General features: G+C 41.7%; 1 protein-coding gene across 3 annotated transcripts in view; it reads right to left on the bottom strand.

Moving 5' to 3' along the window:
- CNKSR3 (CNKSR family member 3) overlaps window positions 1-25,632 on the bottom strand; it is a 101,235-nt gene that overhangs the window by 63,162 nt on the left and 12,441 nt on the right. The gene's annotated exons all lie outside the window — the stretch shown is intronic.

The raw sequence follows: 25,632 nt of genomic DNA, 5'->3' as shown, positions 1-25,632 counted from the left end.
ACCACAAACAAAAACCCTAAAAAAAAAAAAAAAAAAAAAAAACAAACTCACAACCACCATCTGCCACATCGCTATCCCCATTCTGCAGATGTGAAAGCGAGCTCCAGAAGGCCGTGAACTGCTGGCATGAGGATTTGACACAGGGTCTTCCACCTTGCCCCAGGCTGGCCCCCTTCTCCACACAGCAGGGAGACCCGTGTCCTGCAGTGCGACTTTCTCAGGAGAGCAAAGCTTCTAAGAGCCACAAGGTCTCAAGAACAGAGTGCACATGGAAAAACAAAGCAATCTCCCTGGTTTGTTCTCCATGTGATCAGACTGATTGGTGTGTAACAAATGGAGGCAGAATATAAATGCAGGATTCAAATAAGCCTTATTAACCACTGCAATGGTGTGAACATCCCTCAAAACATGTGGAAATTTACTTGTTACTGTGATGTATTGGGAGGTGGGACCTTTAAGAGGTGGTCAGGTCATGGGGTAGATCAAGGCTGCTGTCACATGAGTGGGTTATCACACAAGCCAGTTCGGTTTCCTCAGCCTCCTCAGGCTTCCCCCCTTCTCTGTCTCATGCGCCCACTTCTGCCTTTCACGTTCTGCCACAGGGTGAACCTCGCCAGATGCCAGCACTACGCTCTCACACATCCCAGCCTCCCGAATGTAAGTATCTGTTCTCTCTTTTTGTTTGTTTGCTTTAAAGACTGCCACAATCCTCCTCCCTCAGCCTTCCAGCTGTGGGGACAGGTGTGTTGCCATGTCTAGTTCTTGTCTTTTCTTCTTAGACATGGGCTCATCATGGTGCTCAGGCCGTCCTTGAGTTGTGATCCTTCTTCTTCTACCTCCTGAGTTGCTGGGATCACAGGCCTACACCGCCATGCTCAGCCTTTAGGTCAGACCAGGAACTGAACCGAGGCCTGTCATGTGGTCCCACATGTAGAGTACAACATCTTAGCAGCACAAACCACCACACCTGGGTCATATTTGTTTTCTTTATAAATCACCCAGTCTGGGGTATTGTTAGATGAGCCCCAAACAGACTAAGACAACCATTGTGTCAGCTTGTCTCTTGCCGTCCATTGTCAAAGATGTGACACTATTGAATTGTAAACAGTAATTTCCCATCTAACTGACAACACACCATGCTCTTTTTCTTTGAGAGATTTTTGCTATAGGGTGCATGTGCTCGCAGGAGAGAGAGACAGAAAATGAGAAATCACACCCTTCAGGGGGATGACCATGCTGCAATCCCTTCTCCTCTATTCTCCTCTCAGGATTTTGGGCATGCACACACACACCTGGCATGAGTTTCAAGTCACTGGATCCAGGACTCAAATCTCAGTCAACCACATGGAATCCAACACCATAACCGCTATGCCACCTGTTGGTCTGAACACATGTTCATAACCTCTTTATACCCCACAAACTTTATTTTCCTTGAAAGCGAGATTAAAATAGTTAACCTTGTAAGTGCTTCCATATCGGACAATTAAGATTTCTTTGTAAAGCCTATGGCATGATCTCACATCTTCAGGAAATTTGAACGTTATTCCAATGTTTACTCGATAGCAGTCAGCAAAAACATCTAAGTAACCAATCACAAAATCCATCTCTCTTTAAGAGTTGTCCTCTTTCAGTCAACAACTGGCAATGTGAACCCAAAGGGCCCTGAGCCTCCCAGAGCAAAGAGAAGATAGGCACATGCTGCCACGTCTCCATGGTCACAGCATCCTCTGTACTCTGTGGTTGATGCATGTCTGTGTCTTGTTCATTTTTTTTTTAACTACCAGAGGAAATGTGCATTCGGCAGAGAGAGACAGAGGGAGAGAGAGAGAGACAGGAAGAAAGCACCCCCCTAATGGGATCTTGCCACAATCTCATCTCCTCTAATTCTCCATCCTATCGAGATTTGGGGCACACATACACCTGGGATGGTTTTCAAGCTGCTTCGGACAGGACTCAAACCACAGTTAGCTATGAGTGACCCAGCTCCCTTAGCCACCAATCTATGGAGCTGGCCCTGTGTGGTGTTTTATTTTGTTTTTAAGAATTATTGATAGATAGATAGGTACAGATATAGATATATCTTAAATTTTCTATAGATCATGTGCATTCACCAGAGAGAGACCCACAGAGAGAGGGGGAAAGTGAGAAAGCAAACTGCTAGGTCTGGGACTCAAATCACACTCAGCCACATGGAGTTCACACCTACTGGTCCCTGTGTTTTGGTTTTTAAAGGAGACCTGACAACCAGGTTCTGGCTTCCTTTAGAACAATGAACTGAAAGGATGACAACAGGTGTCTACCACATTTTCATGCCAAGAAGGCATCTTCTCCCTCTGTCTAAACAATGTGTACTCAGGTCACAAGGACAGCATTCCAACCATTGCTGCTCCTGGACAATTGCTGTAGTGCTTCAGGGAGCAGCCAAAAATGCCAGATCCACCAGTGTGTCTGCTGGGGTGTGGCAAGCTCAAATGTACAATGCAATTTTAGCAATTTGTCATCAAAGGCTTCCTATGATGTCACAAGCCCAGAAGTGTAATAAAACAATGACCTTTCTCACTTCCCCTTCCAAAGAGTCCCCCTTATCATTCTCAGTCCCAACTCTCAGCACTAAAATTCAAAGATATTTACTCCCTCCTTGAGTCAAAATTGACCAGCCTCTATAAAAGAGGCTTTCCAAAATTATGAAGCAAGATTGCAGAAAAATCCATAGGAGTCCCACTTAATCCCAATGCCATGCTGCAATCCCTTCTCCTCTATTCTCCTCTCAGGATTTTGGGCATGCACACACACACCTGGCATGAGTTTCAAGTCACTGGATCCAGGACTCAAATCTCAGTCAACCACATGGAATCCAACACCATAACCGCTATGCCACCTGTTGGTCTGAACACATGTTCATAACCTCTTTATACCCCACAAACTTTATTTTCCTTGAAAGCGAGATTAAAATAGTTAACCTTGTAAGTGCTTCCATATCGGACAATTAAGATTTCTTTGTAAAGCCTATGGCATGATCTCACATCTTCAGGAAATTTGAACGTTATTCCAATGTTTACTCGATAGCAGTCAGCAAAAACATCTAAGTAACCAATCACAAAATCCATCTCTCTTTAAGAGTTGTCCTCTTTCAGTCAACAACTGGCAATGTGAACCCAAAGGGCCCTGAGCCTCCCAGAGCAAAGAGAAGATAGGCACATGCTGCCACGTCTCCATGGTCACAGCATCCTCTGTACTCTGTGGTTGATGCATGTCTGTGTCTTGTTCATTTTTTTTTTAACTACCAGAGGACACATGTGCTTGCAAGAGAGAGACAGAGGGAGAGAGAGAGAGACAGGAAGAAAGCACCCCCCTAATGGGATCTTGCCACAATCTCATCTCCTCTAATTCTCCATCCTATCGAGATTTGGGGCACACATACACCTGGGATGGTTTTCAAGCTGCTTCGGACAGGACTCAAACCACAGTTAGCTATGAGTGACCCAGCTCCCTTAGCCACCAATCTATGGAGCTGGCCCTGTGTGGTGTTTTATTTTGTTTTTAAGAATTATTGATAGATAGATAGGTACAGATATAGATATATATTAAATTTTCTATAGATCATGTGCATTCACCAGAGAGAGACCCACAGAGAGAGGGGGAAAGTGAGAAAGCAAACTGCTAGGTCTGGGACTCAAATCACACTCAGCCACATGGAGTTCACACCTACTGGTCCCTGCGTTTTGGTTTTTAAAGGAGACCTGACAACCAGGTTCTGGTTTCCTTTAGAACAATGAACTGAAAGGATGACAACAGGTGTCTACCACATTTTCATGCCAAGAAGGCATCTTCTCCCTCTGTCTAAACAATGTGTACTCAGGTCACAAGGACAGCATTCCAACCATTGCTGCTCCTGGACAATTGCTGTAGTGCTTCAGGGAGCAGCCAAAAATGCCAGATCCACCAGTGTGTCTGCTGGGGTGTGGCAAGCTCAAATGTACAATGCAATTTTAGCAATTTGTCATCAAAGGCTTCCTATGATGTCACAAGCCCAGAAGTGTAATAAAACAATGACCTTTCTCACTTCCCCTTCCAAAGAGTCCCCCTTATCATTCTCAGTCCCAACTCTCAGCACTAAAATTCAAAGATATTTACTCCCTCCTTGAGTCAAAATTGACCAGCCTCTATAAAAGAGGCTTTCCAAAATTATGAAGCAAGATTGCAGAAAAATCCATAGGAGTCCCACTTAATCCCAATGCCTTGGGCAGAGGTCCAAAAGACTGTACATGAGATCACCTCTATGGTCACCTCTATGATCGTGGCATTAAAAAGATGAAATGCGGGGCCAGCAGATGGCATAGCGGTTACATCACTGGACCCCCACATGGCCAACCATGAGTCCTGGACCAAGTGGCTTGAAACTCACACTGGGGGTGCGTGCATGCATGCCCAAGATCCTGGGAGGAGAATGGAGGAGAAGGGATTGCAATGTGGCCATTCACCTGGAGGGGAGGGATTTCTCACTTTCCCTCTCACTGTCTCTGTCTCTCTTTCTCCAAGGAGCACACACACCCTAAGACAGAAACCTATTTAAACAAACAAACTAACTAACTAACTAAATGCATTTTTTAAGCAAAACTGGTAACACAGTAATAAACTCTCAGAGCAGGAGATCACGTCCTTCTTGTCAGGCTGACCCAAGGTTTTTTGCCAGGTGCCAGCCTACCTGCTATAAAACACCCTATTGTGCTGTCTAGCCCCAGTGTGGATGGGCCATGACGCCCTCCTGCTCCTAAAAAATACTGAGGTTTTCAAATCCATTCCTAAATCACTGATAAATTTAATAAAGTTTGATTGCATAAAAATTGTTTCTAAAAATTTGAGCTTTATCAGAATACAGTGAGATAAAGAGATCTTTAAAACAATATTAAATATACAAAGAAACAATATATCAGATTCAAATCACACATGAATCCACTCACATAAAAGAAAAAAATTATGTCTGAATAAGTATAAACATGTATGCAAATATCTGAGAAGGTTCTGTAAGGTACTATTACCAAACTCTCAGAAAGGAAAGGGGTTTAGCAGAGATGGAAGAGGGGCTGTTTCTTCTGATATATTTAGAATTACATTGTTTATAAGAAAGTTTTTCAGTGTTGACAAATATAAAATCTTCAGGCCACAGAAAGGCAGTGGGGAAACAAGGAAATCCATGGAAACAAATCACATTCCATAGCTCCCAAATGTTTAATCAGAGAGGATTTTCCATTAATATTCTTGTGATTATTAAACTGCTCCATGAAGCAGCATTTCTGCCTGCCATGTGAGGAGCAGCTGTTTCCTATCATTCATTATCTATTTCCTCCAGGGTCATGAAAACTGAAAGGCAGTTGTGTCAGCTTCCAGAAGCTGAACACGTAAAGCTGCATCCACACCTTCACCCCATGGCATCTTGGACGAAGGGCAGGAAGGCTTGGACACAGCCAACTGCCTTTATATGTCTGAGTTTAACCAAAGCATTATTCCTGAGTCTTCCTCTCTGATCACACCCAAGCCACTGAGCCTTCAGGCACCTGGCGGTTCTCATGAGTCACAACCTCTACAGGGTCACACCTGCCATCATATTCAACTGTACTTAAAGTTCTTTAGCCTAAAAGAAAACAGAAGATCACCAATGAACTTTCAGCAACCTCTTTCCATTCTGAAGCAAGCTAGAGAAGGTGAGCAATGCGAGTATAACCCCTGATTTCTGCAACTTGCCATTACGCACTATCCAGTTCACCCTCCAGCCCTCCAGTGGACTCACTTCAGTTTTCTAAATCCCTTCATGGGCAGCTTGAAAAACACACTGGTAGGTGTGCCCAAAGTTCTGATAGGTTGAAGAAAGAAAAAGATTGCAGCATGACTATGTCCCATTGGGAGTAATTCATTCTTTCTCTCTCTCTCTCTCTCTCATTTTCATCTCTCCCCATCCCACGCACGCATGCACACACACACACACAAACACAGAGTGGTGAGTACATGTGCCCTCTGACAATAAAAAAGATTAAAACTTTATATTTTTTTAATTTAAAAATAAAATAAATGCACCTCTTTGCCTAGAAAGCTCCAGCCCCCAACCCTCATCTGGCTGGCAAATTCCCATTCATCCTTTAAAATCATTCTCAAACATTTTCATAAACTACACACACATGCACAACCCCCTTTATTTTGTGCTCCTTTGAACAGCTCCTAGGTCTCTAACTGGATTGGAGATTTTTTATTACTGGAAGTCTCAGACCATACTGTGCAATAATTAAATTTGTGTGACTTCCCTCTTTCCTGGTAGGCTGGACCTCCTCAGCACTGTCCTCAAACGTTGCTGCTTGTGCGTAAGACCCACGAAGCCATCACCTCAGAGATGTGAGGGGGAAAAGGCCAGACAGGGCAAAGTGAGGAAGGCAGAGTAATCAGGAACACTCTGAACAGTGAGTACAGGGCATTCCACTCTAATCTAAATTCTGCTACTACAGCCTCTCTGCCTAACTCTGCACGGCAGTGTTCTCAACTATAAAATGAAACAATTTATTCACACAAAGGAACACATGTGTGGACTGGTTTATCTAAGGTCATCAACCCTCAAAATTATAGTTAGTGATGGGAAAAAAACATGGAAATCATACCACTGGAACCACAGTCCTAGAAAAACGCCCTCACTCGTTACGCCCACTAGAAGTCAAGAAGCACACACCACAACCTACCTAATACACAAGCCATCTCCCGTTCCCAATCCTAAACAGGTTTCACATCTCAGCATTGCCTAATACCTACTATTTCTTCACCCTGAGGATCCTCCTGGACTTCCTCATCTTAAACCTAAACATGATTTTTTTTTTTTACCCTCACCAAAACAAACAGAAAAATATTTGAAAGTAAGAATTCATTGCTACCAACTTAATTGAGGCAAAGCCTCTGCAAATTTAGCCAGCACAGACACACCACAGGCCAAGCCCAGGTCAGTAAACAGACGGTAAATTAGCCACATGGGCCTGGCGTGTTTCAGGCCTTTGCAGAGGGGCATTGTAGCTTGATTTATCACCCGGGCTTTCTCAGACAAGAGGACTGCCAATGCATGGAAAGAAGGTAAGGCTACCAATTAGCTTGACTTTTAAGTCTCTCTTTATGGGATTTTTGGTATGGATTTATTTTCTTCAACTTTTTTTAAAGAATTATTTTACTCATCATCATCATTATTATTATTATCATTTTTAATTTGACAAGAGAAAGAGTGAGAAAGGGAAAGTGAGAAAGCAAACTGCCAGGTCCAGGATTCAAATCACAGTCAGCCATGAAGGAGTCTAGCTCCTTAACCACTACTCCACCTGCCAGTACCACATTTTCTTCAACTTTTAAATTCAATGTACAAGTTTGAAAACTGACAGCATCCAAAATATGTGTCCACTATGGATCCTTAGTCAGTTATCCTGGATCACGTCTCTCCATGCAGAGTTCTAAAGCTGTAATGCTCAGGGAAGGGGGGATTGGTACAGCTTAGAAATAAATGTTTTGAGAAACTACACACACAAAATAAGACGCAGATATATTAAATTGGAAACTGACCTAAAAGAAATCAGATGCCAGTTTCTCAAGTGTCAGGCCTCCTTTGGCCCATACAGAGTTTTCCAGTTTTAAGTCAATGTTTTTACATTCATCGCTGCCGAACTTCTATCCCAGAAATAGATGCACATTGACCGAAAACATAAGAACATTTCTTCCCTCACTCCAACACACATTACAAGATCAGCTCCTTGATGTGAAGGTGATGTGCTGCTCAAGAGAAGCCAGATGCCACACAGCCACCATGGTTTGGATGCCCAGCCCTGTCAGCTGGAAACACACTTGGTACATGTACAAGACCCAAGATCTGATGGGCTTAAGGACTGAAGGAAGGAAATCATGGCCTGGTCAGACCATGTGAAAGATGCTTACCTCTCTTTCTCACTCTCATGTGCATACATACATGCTCTATCACTAAAGCAGGCCAGCTTAAGGTTTAGCAGGACTGCAGCCATTTCGAAATTAAGAAAGGAATCTAACAAGAATAGTCTAACCTGGCGCTGAGTCATAGGGAGATCCATTTGAGGGATGGTCAGATAAGAAACCAGGAATGGGTACTTGAATGAAGTAAAACAAGAATCAGGATAATTACTCAGGAGAAAAAGAACAACTCTGATTTTAGTGAGGAAGGAGTTGCACATCCTTGTGTCTTGCACCTATAAGTACGGAGAATATCTTGAGCTTTCTGAGACAGTTTGACAGTGCTTGCTGTCTCTTCATAAGTAGTTACAGAAATAACTTACCTTCTCCAGCCTTTGCCCCTCATTTCATTGACTGTGAGAAGCAGCAGCCAGACTTCGTTGGTCAGTAACATGAATAAAGAAAAAATATATATCTAAAGATGCATTACAAAAAGTCTCCTTCATCTATAAAAAGGCAAATCAAGTCAACTTTTAAGCTTTTTAAGTCCTCAGGCCACTCAAAACAAACATCAGGTATGAGTCCTGCTTGACATCAGCCCAGATCTACTCTCCATGCTAACAGCATGCTCCACCTCATTCCAGGATCCGACCTGTGAAGGTGCCTGACACATGTGGCGATCATTCTTTTTCTCCTTTGCAAAGGCCACCTGAAAGTTTGTGACTTTCTGTGATTTGAAAACTGAGGGAAGCAGCCTGGGTGACTCAGGAACCAAGGTGATCACCATTCTGATCACTGTTCCCACAGTGCTTATAGGAGTAGAGCTTACGAAACCACTTCTTGGCTCCCAAGAAGAAACCAGGCCGGTTCGTTAATTGTGCTTGGCGAGACAGAGTACCGTCCATGTGGAGCTGTTCTGCCAGGATGATTACTCAGTGGTGTGCATACTCCACCAGGGCACGCCTATAGAGTACTGTCACACTCGCCAGTTATCAAGAGTCTCAGTGAGCAGGAAATGTAGTAAGACTTTGACATTAGCTGTGTTAAGACAAGAAATCTGGCCTTGAAAGCCTGCATTTGGTGGCAGCCATTCCTCTGTTGTTTAAGGACTGCACGCTACATACCACAGTGAGCAGCTGTCAAGTCTCAGAACACTACGTTAGTGAATAACCAAGGAAAGACAGTGAAGAGATCATTTACCACTACCCCTCCACATCAGGAAGTTTAAGAGGTATAACTGGCTTCTCTTCTCAATGCTGGGGGTTGGTTGGTTGGTTTGTGTTTTAGAGAGGGTCTCACAATGTCGTGATCCTCATTGGTAGCTGAGATTACAGGTATATGTCGTGCCTAGTTTTTTAGGGTGGGTTGGGGGTGAAACTCAGTCCTCCCATGTGGTCTCAGCTGAGTAAGTGCGAGAGAGAGATGAGCATCCCCCACAGAGTTCAATCACAATACAATCTCCTTCCTCTATTTTTCAGCTGATGTGGGCACGCACATACCCATGTGCCCACCGTATTTCAGGCTGACCACCTGGGGATTCAAACTGTGGTTGTATAAGGGATTTGGCTTCTTTTGAACACCACATTACTGCTGCACCCTAGAGTCAGCCCCAACCATGATTTTTTTTATTTCTTAACATTCAATCACCATACACCTTTACAGCATACAAAACGGATTATCCTGGCATGAATACACTGTATATTAGTTCCATCAGAGATTATTACCATATACTTTATCACCAGATAATTTTCCATTTGTATGTTCATTAAATTTTTTGCTTCTCTTTTTTACCCTTGATTCCTTCCCTCCCCCACCCACTGTTCACCCTCCTCCCACACTGTCTCTAGTATCTGTAGTTGCTCTCCACTCCTTCATACCTTTGAATCTTTCAGTTTCTGTCATAGAGTGCAGACATTCAGTACATATTAAGTGGGGATATTCAATGCTTCTCTTTCATAGTCTGGCTTGCCTCACTCAGCACTAAATCTTCCATATTCGTCCACTCTTGATCAAATGTCAGGGTCTCATGTTTTTTTATGGCTGAGAAGTATTCCGTAGTGTATGTGTGCCATACTTTTCCAATCTATTCATCTGTTATGAGACATTTGTGTTGATCCCATGTTTTAGCAATTGTGACTAATTTTGCAATAACATGGATGTGCAGGTGCTTTTCCAACTGAGGGTATTCATATCCTTTGGGTAGAAAGATACCAGGAATGAAACTGCTATATCATATGGTAGTTCTATTTGTGGGTTTCTAAGGAACCTTCATATTATTCTTCACAGTGGCTATACTAGCTTACATTCCCACCAACAGTGCCGGAGAGTAATCTTTTCACCACAGCTTCACCAGCACTTGTCATTCTTTATTTCTTTAATCTTAGTCATTCTGACTGGGGTTGGATGGTATCTCAAAGTGATTTTTATTTACATCACTTTTATGATAACGGATGTTGAGCATTTTTTCATATGCTTTTTGGCCACTCATATGTCTTCCTTGGGAAGTTATCTGTTGAGCACATTTTCCCATTTTTTAATTGGATTGATTTTTTGGGGAGGGAGGGGTAAGCTGCTTGAGTTCCCTGCATATTCTGGTGATGAGTCCCTTATCTGAGACATAGCTTGCAAATATATTTTCCCATTCCACAGATTCTCTCTTTAATGATTGCTTCTTTCACCAGGCAGAAGCTTTTAACCTGATGTAATCCCACTTGTCTATTTCTGACACCATTATCTTTGCTTTGGGTCTCTTATTTAAAAAGTTTTTGCCAACTCCAATGAGTTTCTCCTATGGTACAAAACCTTTAAAGAAGAGCTAACCCTCATTCTACTCAAACTACTGGGCCGTTGGAAAAGCCGTGATGCATTTCTGCATAGAAAAATATGACTTTCCCGATGACCCAGTATTTCTAAAGATCCAAAAGGAAGGAACCCTCCCAAATTCATTCTATGAATTGTCCATTACTGTAGTTCCAAAAACAGACAAGAATATCCCAAGAAAAGAAAACCACAGACTAATATCCCTAATCAATATAGAAGAAGAAATTGTAAACAAGATACTAGCAAATCATATCCAATGACACATAAAAAGATATGTCATGACCAAGTTGGCTTTATTCAAGGGATGCAAGGGTGGTTCAACATATGCAAAACCACAAATGTAATACATCATATTAAAAGAAGGAAAGTTAAAAATCATGTGAGTATATCAATCGATGAAGAATAAGCATTTGAGGGACCAACTGGCGTAATGGCTATGTCGCTGGACTCCCACATAGTCAACCTCGATTCAAGTACTAAACTTGTGGCTTAAACTCACGCTGGGCACATGTGTGTGTATGCCCAAGATCCCAAGAGGAGAATGGAGGAGAAGGGATTGTGGCGTGGCCATCCCCCCAGGGGATGATTTCTCACTTTCTCTCTCTCTGTCTGTCTCTGTCTTTCTGGTGAGCACAGGTACCCTATAGCAAAAACATCTCAAAAAAAAAAAAAGTATTTGATAAAATACGGCATCCTGGGACTGGCAGGTGGCATGATTGTTAAAGGCGTTAGACTCCCATATGGCCAACTGTGGTTCAAGTCCCAGACCTGGTGGCTTACCTTCTCACTTTCTTTCTCTCTCACTTTCTTTCTCCCCTCCCCCCGTTAAATTTAAAAAATAAATAAATAAAGTTAAATAAAGTAATAATTCTTTTTAAAAGATCCCTTCATGATTAAGACTCTCAGCCATGATTTTTACAAGCCGATTCCCACATTCGTTAGACTTCCAGGTTCTACCTTCCTCCCTTATCAAGGGTTTACTAAAATACTTTATGGCCAGTGACCAGCAGTTAACGTAATGGCTATGTCGCTGGACTCCCACGTAGTCCACCACGGTTCATGTCCTGGACCCAGTGGCTTAAAACTCACGCCGGGCGCGTGTGCATGTGTGCCCAAGATCCCGAGAGGAGAATGGAGGAGAACGGATTGTGGCATGGCCATCCCCTCGGGGGCTGATTTCTCACTTTCTGTCTCTCTGTCTCTCTCTGTCTGGCTGGCGAGTGCACGCGCCCTATAGCGAAAATCTCTCAAAAAAAAAAGTAAAAAAAACAAAAAAAACTTTATGGCCAGACTGTAGATAAACAGACACTAACTATCTTTGACCATCTCAAGAGCAAATGTTAATACTATCACTTAACTTTGAGATAAAAGTAATCATTTTTAAAAGAGAAAAGAATGTTAATTGTATGAAACAAAACACAAACCAAACAGCTCTACTCCTTTCATCTTACTGCAACAATATATCACTTCTCTATAATTCTGTATCTGTAAACAGTAAACAATAACAACAATACTATGCAATCTGCTCTTATAAGAAAAATAAGATAGTATTAAAATGTTTTTATAACCTTATAGGTATACAGTTACCATCAAAAAATGATTACCTACTTTCAGCCACAAAATTGTTTTGAGCTCTTTTGATACACAGTTAAGTCATTATTTTAAAAAATTATTCCACCTAGGGACCAGCAGTTGGTGTAATGGCTATGCACTCAACTCCCATGTAGTCAACCATGGTTCGAGTCCCGGACCTGGTGGCTTAAATTCACGCCGGGCACATGTGCGTGCATGCCCCAGATCCTGAGAGGAGAATGGAGGAGAACGGATTGTGGCATGGCCATCCCCTCGGGGGCTGATTTCTCACTTTCTGTCTCTCTGTCTCTGTCTTTCTGACGAGTGTATGCGCCCTATAGCAAAAAAAAAAAAAAAGATTGCACCTCATTTATCACTTCTAGAAAGGCTGCTACCATTGCACTTAACAAGGCAGATTTTTCTTTGATTTATCCCTGAACTCCTATATGGATTTTACATGTTTTGTTCCTTTTTATTCTCAGAAAATATTCTGGGGCAAGCATGTAGCATATAGGTGAAGGCAGCTAGATCTGACATGGCTGGCTTCATGGTTCAATTCCCAGACCCAGCAGCTTAAAAACTATACCAAACTTATGTGCATGTGTGCTTAAAATCCCAAGGAGAGAATGGAGGAGAGGGGATTGTGACATGGCCATCCCCCCGAAGGCGGTGATTTCTCCCTTTTTCTCTCTTTCTCTCCTTCTCTCTCTGTTTCTCTCTGCTGAGCATATGACCCTACAACAAACTGGGGAAAAAAAAAAAAAAGGAACTATCGATAAAATACTCTTTTCCTTTTGATTCATTAGATCATGATTTTAAAAGATGAAATTTTCACAGCAAGGACAAAACATTGTATAGTACTTCTCTCTTGTGAGCAAATGACCCTACAACAAACTGGGGAAAAAAAAAAAAAGGAACTATCGATAAAATACTCTTTTCCTTTTGATTCATTAGATCATGATTTTAAAAGATGAAATTTTCACAGCAAGGACAAAACATTGTATAGTACTTCAAATTAATTTAAAATGTATAAACGATGGTGGGGGGATCAGCCCTCTAGGAGACAGAGGGCTGTGCATACAGAGAGGGATCCCACGTAGCAGACTACAGTTCAAGTCCTGTACCTGGTGGCTTGAAAAGCATGTCAGACATGTGTGAGCGAATGCCCTGACAAATCCTGACAGGATGGAGAAATGGGAGAGAAAGCATGGCAGCATGTCCATACCCCATTGGGTTTTTCTTTCTCTCTCTCCCTTTCTTTCTTTTGTGAATATACGTGCCCACTGGCAATAAAAACAGTAAATAAAAAAGAAAATATGGTAAAGATATCTGCTACATTAATAAAATAGTTTTGCAATACCATTCTAGGGATTTTTAAAAGATGAAGGACAAACAAAAAAACACCTTCAGGATGTGAAAATAAGCCAAAAGATACAAAAACAAGTTACAAAACAGAATTTCAAAGTGCTAAAATACACAGATGAGAAAGTTAAACTAAAAGTTACAATAACAGCTATATAGTCTTCTATGGAATTATGCGTTCAGCAATCATGGGGGAGGAAAAGAGAGAAGAAGGAGCAGAAAAATTGGGGCTGGTTTTTTTTAAAGGTAACTATTAAAAACTAAAATTTACCTTGTTAAATTATGTTACAACCACATTCCACTGAATTACAGCTTTGGACTGTTGAAAATGGAAGCTTTCCCAGAACTGAGTATATGTTCAACCCTGGGAATGATGTGACAATAACAACCACCATAACAGTCTGGAAGATAATGCAAAGCAAGAGAGAAAGAGGGGAACCATAACCTTCAGAGGCAGGTTCTGTGGAGGTTTTTTTTTTTTTTTCACCCTACATAATCAAGCTCTAATCATTTTAAGTATAACTTGTGTATTTTTAAGGACTCCAGGAGCTTAGCAATGAATATCCACGTGGCTGCTCCTGGATAGGTCATAGCAAGTACATGATTTATCTGGGCCTGGATCACAAATGCTCACAGTCTTTTACTTCAAGGCTGTAGATACAAAGTGACTCTACAGTACTCTAGTCACTCATGGGTACACAGGCATGAAGATTAGGTATACAGTGTGCCAAGGAGAAAGAGGAGTGGGCAGTGCTGTAAAACTAGACTGCATCACCATGTTGGGCTGTGTGTTGGGGTGCCATCGAACACTTAGATGACCCTTCTGACCACTTTTAGAAAACAGATTCCAACAGATGCTATACTCTGGCTGACCTCACTGGAGTGAAGTTTCTGAGCACACAAAGATTACATTATGCACTGAGCTGGAAATGATTATTAATCATTAATCAGCAGTGGGCAACACATCACAGGTGATAGTATACAATACACCCACAGCTCGAGGTGTGCCCTCCAGGATACACCCCCTCACAACTCACTAGGCTGTGCTTCCCAACCTCTGCAGTCCCGTTTTCATTCCTCTCCACTCATCACTCCCTCCCTCTTCTCACCACTTCCCATCAGTCCAAATTCCTACCTCTTTTCTTCAGCTCAAGTCAGTATTTTAGTAACTTCTTTTTTTCTTTTTCATTAATGAAGGCATTTTATGTTTCCTTACATTTAAGTCAGATCACTTTCACATCTCACAGGTCTAAATAAATAAATACCCACTAAGTCAAATTCTTTTTTTACAGAGCTTTTAAGTAATATATCCCCTGGAGATTCAGGGGTGCTCCTTACAGTAGGGTGACATTCATACTGGGTCTAAAGCCCTCTTCATCAAAGAGAGGCCAGTGCCTGCCTGATAGAATCTGAACCAAACGATAACATGGAGAAGCCTTTTAAAATAAATATATACAATTATGTATTGTATATACAATATGTACTCATGTATAACACACATTTATTGTTACATTCACACACAATACATTTCTTCCACAAAGGCAGGCCACCACTGTTTCCACCTGCTTAAAGGCCATCTAGTAGCTCACTCCCGACTCTCCAGCTTCATCTCTTTCTACTCACCCCACCACAGAACCAGCACGACTGAGTTCTTCCAGTTGCCAGCAAATGCCACACTGTCCCTTGCCTCCCAGTTTTCTGATGACAATATTCCTTCCCCTAGTCAAGGCCTGGCCACCTCCTGCATCTTCTGTGTCTCAATTTGGATGGCTATTCTTCCAGGAAGCCTTTCTTTATGGTGTCTATTAAATCTGATTGTTATCCCTCCTCTGCACTTCTAGGATGCCCTGTGGCTTAACTGTCTGTGGACTTGTCTGTAATCTACTCGATTGCAGGTGCTGAGAAAACAGGAACCCTCTCTTCTTCCCAGCATCTCACAAAGAGCACTGCAAATGATAGGTGCTCAACAAACACTTGATGGATTATATTAATAATTGAGTGGTTTATCTCTAGTTGCACCAGTTTCCCTGCTGAGAAATGGTTTCCACCTATGGGCTATAACAGGCATTATTTGCATGTGATTTCATGGCAACCTCGATGTGTCAGATAAATCTTCGAAGGCATCAAGGTAAATCATTAGCAACAGAAACTCAAGGTTTTGGAACTATCTGTAACAATTCTTTCCAACCTAAACAGGTAAGCTATGGAATAACATGAATCTCAGGTAGAGAACTTTTTACCCTCAGTTCAAATGTTAATTTCCCAAACAATGTGTGGGGGAAAATATGGACATAGACAATCTCTGCTGAGTAACTCCTCTGTAGAAGTCACCAGCACACAGTCATTCTAAATGAATAGCTTTGTTAGTATTAAAATAAGGGATTGCATAACCTATAGTGTAGTTACCTAGCTCAGGGAGGGAGTAACATGTTCCAATTTATCAAATATCTAGTTACCGGCCCGTTATCTATTCCACAATCGGATTACAGATTGTAAAGGAATTAAAATGAAATGCATTCAGAACTTAAGTCATCCTGAGAATACAACAGAGCTGTGTTCACTTGGAGGCTCCTCATGATCAGGCAATTTCTCAAGATATTAATTTCCCTTCTCTCATTTGTGGATTTACTCTGATCAGATGTTGGCCCCACTCACCCACCAAAGCTGTCCTGTCAAGTCACCAATGACCTCTACACAGCTGAATGCAACAGCCAGCTCCCAGTCCTCCTCTAACTGAACTAACAGCTATATTCTTTTTCCCTGTTTGTTTTTTAATTTATGATTTCTTGTTCACATAGAATTGTTGTACACCTCTATAGCACACAAAATGGTTTTTCGAAGTATGCATGTAGTACATGACAATCAAATAAGGATATTATCGTATATGTCATTTTCAACAGAGAACTTTACATTCTTAAGTCTGTCAAGTATTTCATCCCTGAGTTCCTTCTACCCACCTTCTTCTACCCATTCCCCTCCCACACAGTTTCTGGTACCTACGCTTGCCCTCCCTACTATTGTATCTTTGGATCTTTCCATTTCTGTCACAGAACATAGACATTCAGTATATATTGAGCAGAGATATACTGTGTTTGCCTTTCATAGTCTGGCTTACTTTGCTTAGTATTAATCTTCTATGTTCATGCACTTTTTTTAAAGATTTTTTTTTTTTTTGCCATAGGGCACAGCACTCACCAGAGAGAGAGAGAGAGACACAGAGAGGGAGAGTAAGAAGTCACCCTCCGGGGGGTGGGGGGGATGGCCACACCACAATCCCTTCTCCATTCACCTCTTGGGATTTGGGGCATGCACACACACACACACACACACACACACACACACACACACACACGGTGTGATTTTCAAGACACTAGGTCTGGGATTCAAATCACAATCAGCCATACGGAAGTCCAGCACCTTAACCACCACACCAAATGCTTGCCCCTATGCATCCACTTTGCATAAAATGACATGTTCCTTATGGCTAATATTTCATAGTGTATATGTGCCACATTTTTTTCAAGCCAGTCATCAGTTCTTGAGCACTTAAGTTGATTCCATGTCTTATCAATTGTGAATAATGCTACAATGAACCTAGACATGCAAATGTCTTTCCAACTAACTACATTTGCCCCAGAGGATTATTCCCTCCTGAGAACACTTCTCCACCTGCCTGCAGGACGCCACCCTCTCCTATTTTCCCTCCTACTTGTTGGCAGCAATCTTTACTGATTGCTCATCTCCCAAACTTCCAAAGGTTGGAGTGCCCTAGATTTCTTTGCTTCTCTTCTCAAGTCTCCCTCCGCTTACTCACTTGGTAATGTCATCCAGCCTCAAACCTTTGATGCTATCTATACCCTGATAGCTACTAAATGTCTCTCCAGTCTCCTCCTCCATTAATCCAGACACATATATCCATCAGTAGCTTCACTGGGTGTACTAATAAGGTCTATAAGTTAAAAGTCTAGCTTTCTTTTCACCTGCTGATTCTTCCACCTCTCAGGAAAGGGCAGCTTCATGTTTCCAAACCTCAAATCAAAGACTTTAGGGTTATCCACTGACATCCACATGCAATCCTCTGGTAAATCCAATTGTCCTTTCATGATACCTAGAATGAGACCACCTCTCACAGTAGCCACAACTACCACCTGGCCAAGCATCAGCTTTCATGTGATTATTGCCACAGCATCTGGACTGGTTCCCTGACTCCACCCTGGCATAGCCATCATTATCATCTTGAAATGTAACTCTGATATCACACCTTGGCTCAAAAGTCTCCAATAGCTCCCTCAGAACACTGAATTAGAATCAAAGTATTTGTCAGCTCGCCAAGGCTCCCCATTATCCAGCTTCCCCTTTCCTCTCTGACCCCTTCACCTGCTGCCCTTCTCTCACTTGTCTGCTCCAACCCCACTGACCTCCTTGCCCCTGCAACCTGCCAGGCAGCCCCTGTCTCAGGACATTTGCACCTGCTGCTCCTTCTGCCAAGAATATTCTCCCACTGTTAGCCACATTGCTCACTAAAATCCTTCCCTGGTCACCATGTCTAGAATACATCCCCACTTCTACTGCACCTACCTTGGCTCTTCCACACAACAGGTATCACATCAATGTGCTATGGATTTTACTGACTATCTGCATGTGCACGTACACACATACACACACACACACACACACACACACACACACACTAGAATACCATCTGTGAGAAGATAGGAAATCTTGTCTGTCTACTGTTGTATTCTCAGCCCTTGGAGCAGTGCTTGGCACACAGTAGGTACTTGATGTATTTGTTGAATGAAAGCACAGTAAATAGTAACCTCTCAGGAATTAGTAGATGTACCACTGAAGGAAGCTGTCTAGTTAGCAGACAGTGTGTGAGGACGACAGTGATATGGCTCCTTATATGTTCCAATGACATGGGACTCCACTGACAGCTCCCTTCCCAGAGTTATCCAGAATGAGTATGAAAGACAAGCAGCATCAATTCAGAATACCAGATAAATGGTCCTGATCTCAATTTAAAAGTCAGAGATCAGAAAATAGCAAGTTTTAATGTACATGTCAGCCAGTAAGATGCTACAAGAAATATAATCTATCGTTTTACAGCTGATCTATTCAGCAAGGAATTTGTTAACCTTACCTAAAACAAGCCATAGGAGAAATGATTACTATTTGTAAGGGTTGGTTGGGCCAATGATGAATGATGGGACGTGCCAAGCCTGTAGAGGAAGGACCTTCCACTCCCTTCCTTGAGTGCCAGGCCTGGAGGAACCCCACATACCCATGTTCTTCCTGGTTGGTCTTCCGTGCACCCCCATGCTTGGTCAACTGTAAGGAGGCACTGATCTAGGCAACTGCAGCCAGTTGTTCCCAGAACTGCTAAGCTCACTGAGGACACAATTCCAAAGAATTCCTCCAAGGTGCATTTGCACTGATTTTAAATCTTCACTGACATGTCATCTTGCAGGACTCTAATCATCTAATTTTATTCTGTAGTCTATGACTTAGGATGTGCTGTACAGAAATAGTTCTAGGTGTCATATTCATGTATATTTCATCATTTCACACTCACATTTGAGGACCTGACTTTCAACTAACATTACCCTATTTTCACACATTCCATGTGCCAAGCTGCATGATACTTACACCTCATTAAAACATGAGACGATTAGGGTGCTGCATTGAGAGAAGGCACTGTGTTTTCTGTAACGTTTGGATCAAGCAAGGTGTTGGTATCATGCAAGATGTGTCCTCTACAAAGTAGAACAGCTTTTGAGGTTGATGTCATTACTTTATGATGGGAACATTCAAAAACCTCTTTTTGGTTACTCTGAGACACATGGTAAATTGCTATTAATTACATCCACCTTTGTAACTAGCATTGTCACACAAAGTCACCAAGGCAGAACACCTGGACATCAAAGTTGCCCCTCATCACTCCCACACTGAGACCTGCTGAGGCTTACAGAGCGCTCCCACGTGGTGAATGTGTACATCCCTTTCTGCCTTTCCTTACTAAGGCCTCTGCGCTAGCTCAGGCCTCTTAACTGTCACAAGAGATCAAAAGAGCATCCAATGGCTTCCCCAATGACCTCTCAGCCTCTAATCACACCTCCCCTTCACAAGGCCCTCACTCTACAGTTCTGTCAGCAATAAGCCACCTTTCAAACCTCTGTATTATTTCCCCATTAGCCAGTGAAGTGGAATAAACCTCCGAAATGACAATGGGACATAAACTGGTTCACAGACTACCCCCGAAGGATTACCTGACATATACATTTTATTTTAAACATTTAAAGAAGAATTAACAATTGAAATAAGAGCCCAGTGAAAATACTCATGTGTGTGTGTATGTGTAGCTTTACATACACTCAGAGAAAGAGACAGAATCTGTCTGTATATTTACAAAGCAAACTGATAGGTTAAAATATTCCTTAATTTTTGTTGAGAAGTGTTATGAGTTGTATTTTGGGGTGAGTTTACATACTAAAGCTAACATTTTTCTCATTTGTTCTGTTTTGTTTACTAATTCAGAGCATCACGAAGACAGAAATAACCTTGAGTCAACTGATGACTAATTCAACAGAAACCCACAAATCAGCACAGAAATTTGAAACATACCCTATTTTAAGTTACACATGAAATCCTTCTGTACAAACAAACAACTCCTGTCAGGTTCCAATACTCTATGTACAGTAGGTAAATTCAACCAAGGAAAGCCAAATTCCTGTTTTTACACTGAAGAGGAACCACCCTGTGGTCTTCTGAGCCCTTCAGGGCACTGGTACTTCTGGCTTACCAGCATCTGCATGGAATTACATGAGCAGTTTTAAAAACCACAGAATCAGGTAAACAGCCAAAATGAAATTATATATTTAAAAAGATTTACTTTAATAGTTGGTGAATTACTGTACAGCTAACTGTACTCATATCTTACAGGTATGTTTCTCACTAAGACAATCAACATCTGAGCATGGCTGCCCACAGAGGGAATTGCAAATTGACCCAAAGACATGCTTTGTTTAACCTTTGCCAAAAAGCTACACAAGGTTTTCTAAAAACTAAAAAATGTTACATAGAAACCCAGATTCCCAGCCTCATCTGAAAACAACAAAAACTGGAATATCTGGAAACTTTAGGTCCACAGTAACAGAAACTGAACAATACATGTGCCGGGGGTGGGGGGTATTTTATTTTATTATTTTCAGGTTAATTTCACATTTTACATAAAGTCCCCATTACGATGTATACAATTTTTTTTTCAACAGAATTTTACTTTTTTGTCTGCTAAATGTTCCTTTTGCACCTCTCACCCACCCTCTACTAATCTGCTAAATGTTCCTTCCTTTTGCACCTCTCACCCACCCTCTACTACCCGCTCCCCTCCCTTACAGTCCTCTGGCATCTACACTTATCCTATCTACAATCATATCTTCAGATCTTTCCATTTCTGCCATAGAGTATAGCTATTTGGTACAAATCAAGTGGGGATATACAGTGTGTATCTTTCCTTTTTATTTTTATTACATTTATTTATCTATTTATTTGTTGTGATTCTTCAAGCTTTCAGGTCCAGGACTCAAACTATGGTCAGCCATGTGGGAATCCAGAGTCTTAACCACCATGCCATCTGCTAGCCTCAGTGTGTATCTTTCAAAGTCTGGCTCATTTCACTCAACATTAAGTCTTCTATATTCATCCATTTTTAATCAAATGATAGAATCTCACTGTGTCTTTTCAAATGCCACAGTCTCCACCACTCCCTATTGCTCACATACCTCTACACTTCAATTTCTGACATTGCTTGATCCTTGTAGACATCTGAGTTCACAACTCCTGTTGCAAGTCTCAGTACCACTGGATAGTCTTCAGTGTTCACTTCCGTAGTGTCTTTTTTATTCTGGACTCACATAACTTTTGCCAATGGTATAAGCTTTGAAATTCTATCTGCCTTAATTCAATACTCATGTAACAGGGAAAAAAAGAAAGTTTCACCTTTAAGTGCAACGTATTTTCTGCCCTGAGTATTTCTCTTTTCTCCTTTCTCTTCTTCTCACATCTCTTTACAACCCAGTGCTTTGCTCAAAGCCAAACATGAGTGCTAGGTGAAAAACTACCAGCCTTCTTCTCAAAATGCAGGGGATTTTGTTATATTCTACTTCTCTATCTGAGTAAGTCTGGAAATTCCACACAAAGACTAACCAGGTTACTTCAGCCCCATGAAATAGCATTTCCCCCTTTTGTGTGTTCCTGGGGCTGAGCACTCACAAAAGGCATAACAAGAGGATACCCTGGGCCTGGGATTGAGCAGCTGCCTGAGAACTATGGGAATAGCAGCTTTAACTCTTCCCTGCCCAGTCCCTGGAAAGAACACTGACAAACCTAGGCATATGAACTCATCCACTTCAATATGTCACAATTGTTCCCAGTGGAAAAATTCCCCTTTCTAAATATCATATATCAGCTGAAAGCCAACCAATTATGGTGGATAGTCTAATTTTATTTTTGAGAGGTTTTTCTATAGGGCCCATGTGCTTGCCAGACAGAGAGACAGAGACAGAGACAGAAAGTGAGAAATCGCCCCCCAGGGGGATGGCCACACTGCAATCCATTCTCCTCCATTCTCCTCTCGGGAACTTGGGCACACACAACACACACCTGGCATGAGTTTAAGCCACTGGGTCCGGGACTCGAACCGTGGCTGACTACATGGGAGTCCAGTGACATAGCCATTATGTCAACTGCTGGTCCTAGGATAGTCTAACATTTAACTTTTGTTTTGTATGCACTACATAAGTGGTAGAGACCTATGATTCTCCACCTTTACCTTGCATCAGAATTACCTGAGCAACCTGTTGAAAGACAGCTTACTAGACTCCCACCAAGTTTCTGATCCTGTGAGTATAGAAAGGAGCTCAAAAATTTACTTGTCTGTTTCCAGGTGATGGTGATGCAGTGATGGTGATGCTGAGAATAAGACAAGATGTTGGAAAGCACCACATATACACATGTGTGGCTGGGAGAGGGTCTCTTGTAAAACCATTTTAGGGTTCACCCTGGAACACAGTGATTCCGGGAGCCAGAACTCACATGGCTGACTACAGTCCAAGTCCCAGCCTTGGCAACTTGAAAAGCACACAGGGTACATGTGCATAAAAGCCCAAAATCTTGACAGGAAGGAGGAATGGAAGAAAAAGGACTGCATCATGACACACTTTAGGAGATTCTCTCCCTCCCTTTCTCCCTCTCACTCTGCAAGCACACACAACTTCTGGCACTTAAAAAGAAAGGAAGGAAGCAGGCAGGCAGGCAGGCTCAGTTTTAAATTTTCAGGAGTCATACACTTAGAGATACTCACTAAATTTCTCTATTACACAGTGCCAGCCAATCTTTGTTTTGATCTAAATAAGAAGGAGAATTTGTCCATCCCCAAGAAAGGTCTTCCTATACAAGATTGGCTTGATATAAAATTACCCAGGTTGCGTAGGGGTGCTTATAACCAAACCACTTTATATCATATGTCTCTAGCCATCTTACAAAACAAGAAGTGTCTATGTATTTTTAAAATACTTATTACTACAATTTTAAGCTTTAGTGTAGACAGAGTCATTTTCATAAATGATACTCACAGTTGTGTCATCTGCTCATAGTTAGTTTAAGGCTCCTGTTAGAATCTGTGTTAAGATGGTGCTGACAACTTTAACAGGTGTTACATGAAGCCTGGTCCATCCTACACATCAAAGCTAACATTCCCCTGTTTTGAAGATTGTATCCCAGCTAATATTTTGACTTGATTTTCTTGAAGACATTGTAATATAAAATTGCTGTGAGAACATGCAAGATTGTTTAATTAATGGGTATTTTAGTAAAGGGAGAAACACAGATATACACACACACTCTGAAACCCAAAACACTGAGTTTCCCTTTCTGCAAATCTCTGAAAATAGGAAATAGAAAGTTTCTTTTCACTAAAAGGTTTTCCTCAGGAAAGCATGATTCAGATTATCATAATCGCTACCTTTTCTGATAGATAGCACATAGGGGTTTTCCTGTAACAGGGCTGACAGTCTCATTAAAGGGGACCTCCATATTGGCTACGTGTAGCAGGATAAAGCCTTCAGCTTACTCTAATATAAGCCTACCCACCTACATTTTCCTCTCCCATGAGCTCCTCCCTATGGAGAAGTGCTGCATTAAGGGCCAGCCATTGGCATGGTGGTTAAGGTGGCTGGATCTCACATGGCTGACAGTAGACCCAGTAGTTTGAAAAAACATGCTGAGTACATGTGCATGTCTGCCCAAAGTCCTGAAAGAAGAAATAGAGAAGGGATAATGGCATGATCATCCCCTACCAGGAGGAGGGAGAGGGGGTGAGTCTCTCTCTCTCTCTCTCTCTCTCTCTGTCTCTGTCTCTCTCTATATATATATCTCTCTCACTCCCTCTCCCTCTCCAATGAGCACATATGCCCTCTAGCAGTTTTTTTTAAGTGTCCAACTCTTGCTTGTTGAAAACTTTACAAAATACCATTTATTCAACCAAAAATATGTGACCATATTTACTAAAGCAAAAATTAAGACAATCTGTCAGTGGAGCAAAAATATTTTAAAACAAATCTACAAGTTCCTTTACTCAAATACTTTAAAAGTTTCCATACAGACAGCTTTGTAATTTTTACAACCTTCTGGTCTACATTCTAAGGAACTCTTTGCTCTAATAAACACAACTGCATCTGCCCTTCTGATCCCAGGTTCAAATCTGTTCAATCAGCCATTTGATGTCAAAGAAAACAAACCAAGCTAAGTCCACTTTCACAAAAACCCTATTCATAGATGAATAAGCAGCTTCAGAAACTGTAGCTCCAGCAAAATGTGCCAGAAAAGGACAATGACGTGGATAAAACATGTGAATGCAGAAACACGTAGTGAGTTCTCTATTTTAATGACAATCATACATGGCACGAGAGTAATCAGGATAAGGGGAGGACAGTGAACTCTCTTCATCCAGGTAGGAGGAAACAAATAGACATTCCAATTTCAAATATAATTTTTAAATTATTGGGATTTGAAGCTACCAATGAACCACTCATACCTAGGACTAAGCTTCACAACGTGTGGAACCACCAACACCTTAGTCCAAGAAACCACTGTCTCCTGGATATTACAGTGCCTTCCAGGTATGAATTCATTTCTTCCCCAAAAGCCAGAGTGATCTTTCAAAGCATAGCTCGGATCATGTCGCCTCCCTGCTTTCCATCACAACTAGAAAAAATGCAAACACCCGACCCTGATTCACAAGCCCCTACGTTATCTGGCCTTGTGTATCTCTGATTCTCTCTCCACCCACTTCTCACCACCTTGCTATTCATGACACCACCAGAGTTCCTTGCCTCAAACACTCAAGTTCATTACACCTCAGGTCTTTGCACCCACGGTAACCTCTTTACAATGCTCTTCTCCCAAATTTTCTGAGAGCTGGTTCCTTCTTCATTCACACCCAAATATCTTCTCAGAAAGTCTTCCCTGATGACTCCACCCAAAGGAGCTCTCCACCCAGTCCTGTCCTTCACATCTTCATTTGTTTTCTTCTTTACACTTATCAGTAGCAGGTGTTCCCTCTTTCATTTGTTTTGTTGGTGGTAGTCACCTCCCCAGTACATACGCATGCACACACACACACACACACACACACACCTATCACATTAAAGCAGGGACCCAGCTGGAACCCCGTACCTAGAACACAGCTAGATTCCTAGCACCTAAAACAATATCTTGAACTTAGTAGGTGCTCAGTAATTGTTGAGTGAATGAAACTCAAATTCTTTTTACTACAGGGTAAAATGTGTCATCAAGGTAAGGTTTTTCCTTAGCCCTTTCCAAAATAGCTACAGCTAAGTCTCTATTATACCACAGAAGACCAATGAGGTCTTCAAAAGAAGA

The sequence above is a fragment of the Tupaia chinensis genome, unplaced genomic scaffold (genome assembly GCF_000334495.1).
Source record: "Tupaia chinensis unplaced genomic scaffold, TupChi_1.0 Scaffold000014_1, whole genome shotgun sequence".
In the NCBI taxonomy this organism is placed as follows: domain Eukaryota; kingdom Metazoa; phylum Chordata; class Mammalia; order Scandentia; family Tupaiidae; genus Tupaia; species Tupaia belangeri.
Note: the sequence above shows the minus strand (reverse complement) of the source record. Positions and strands in the feature narration are given on the sequence as shown.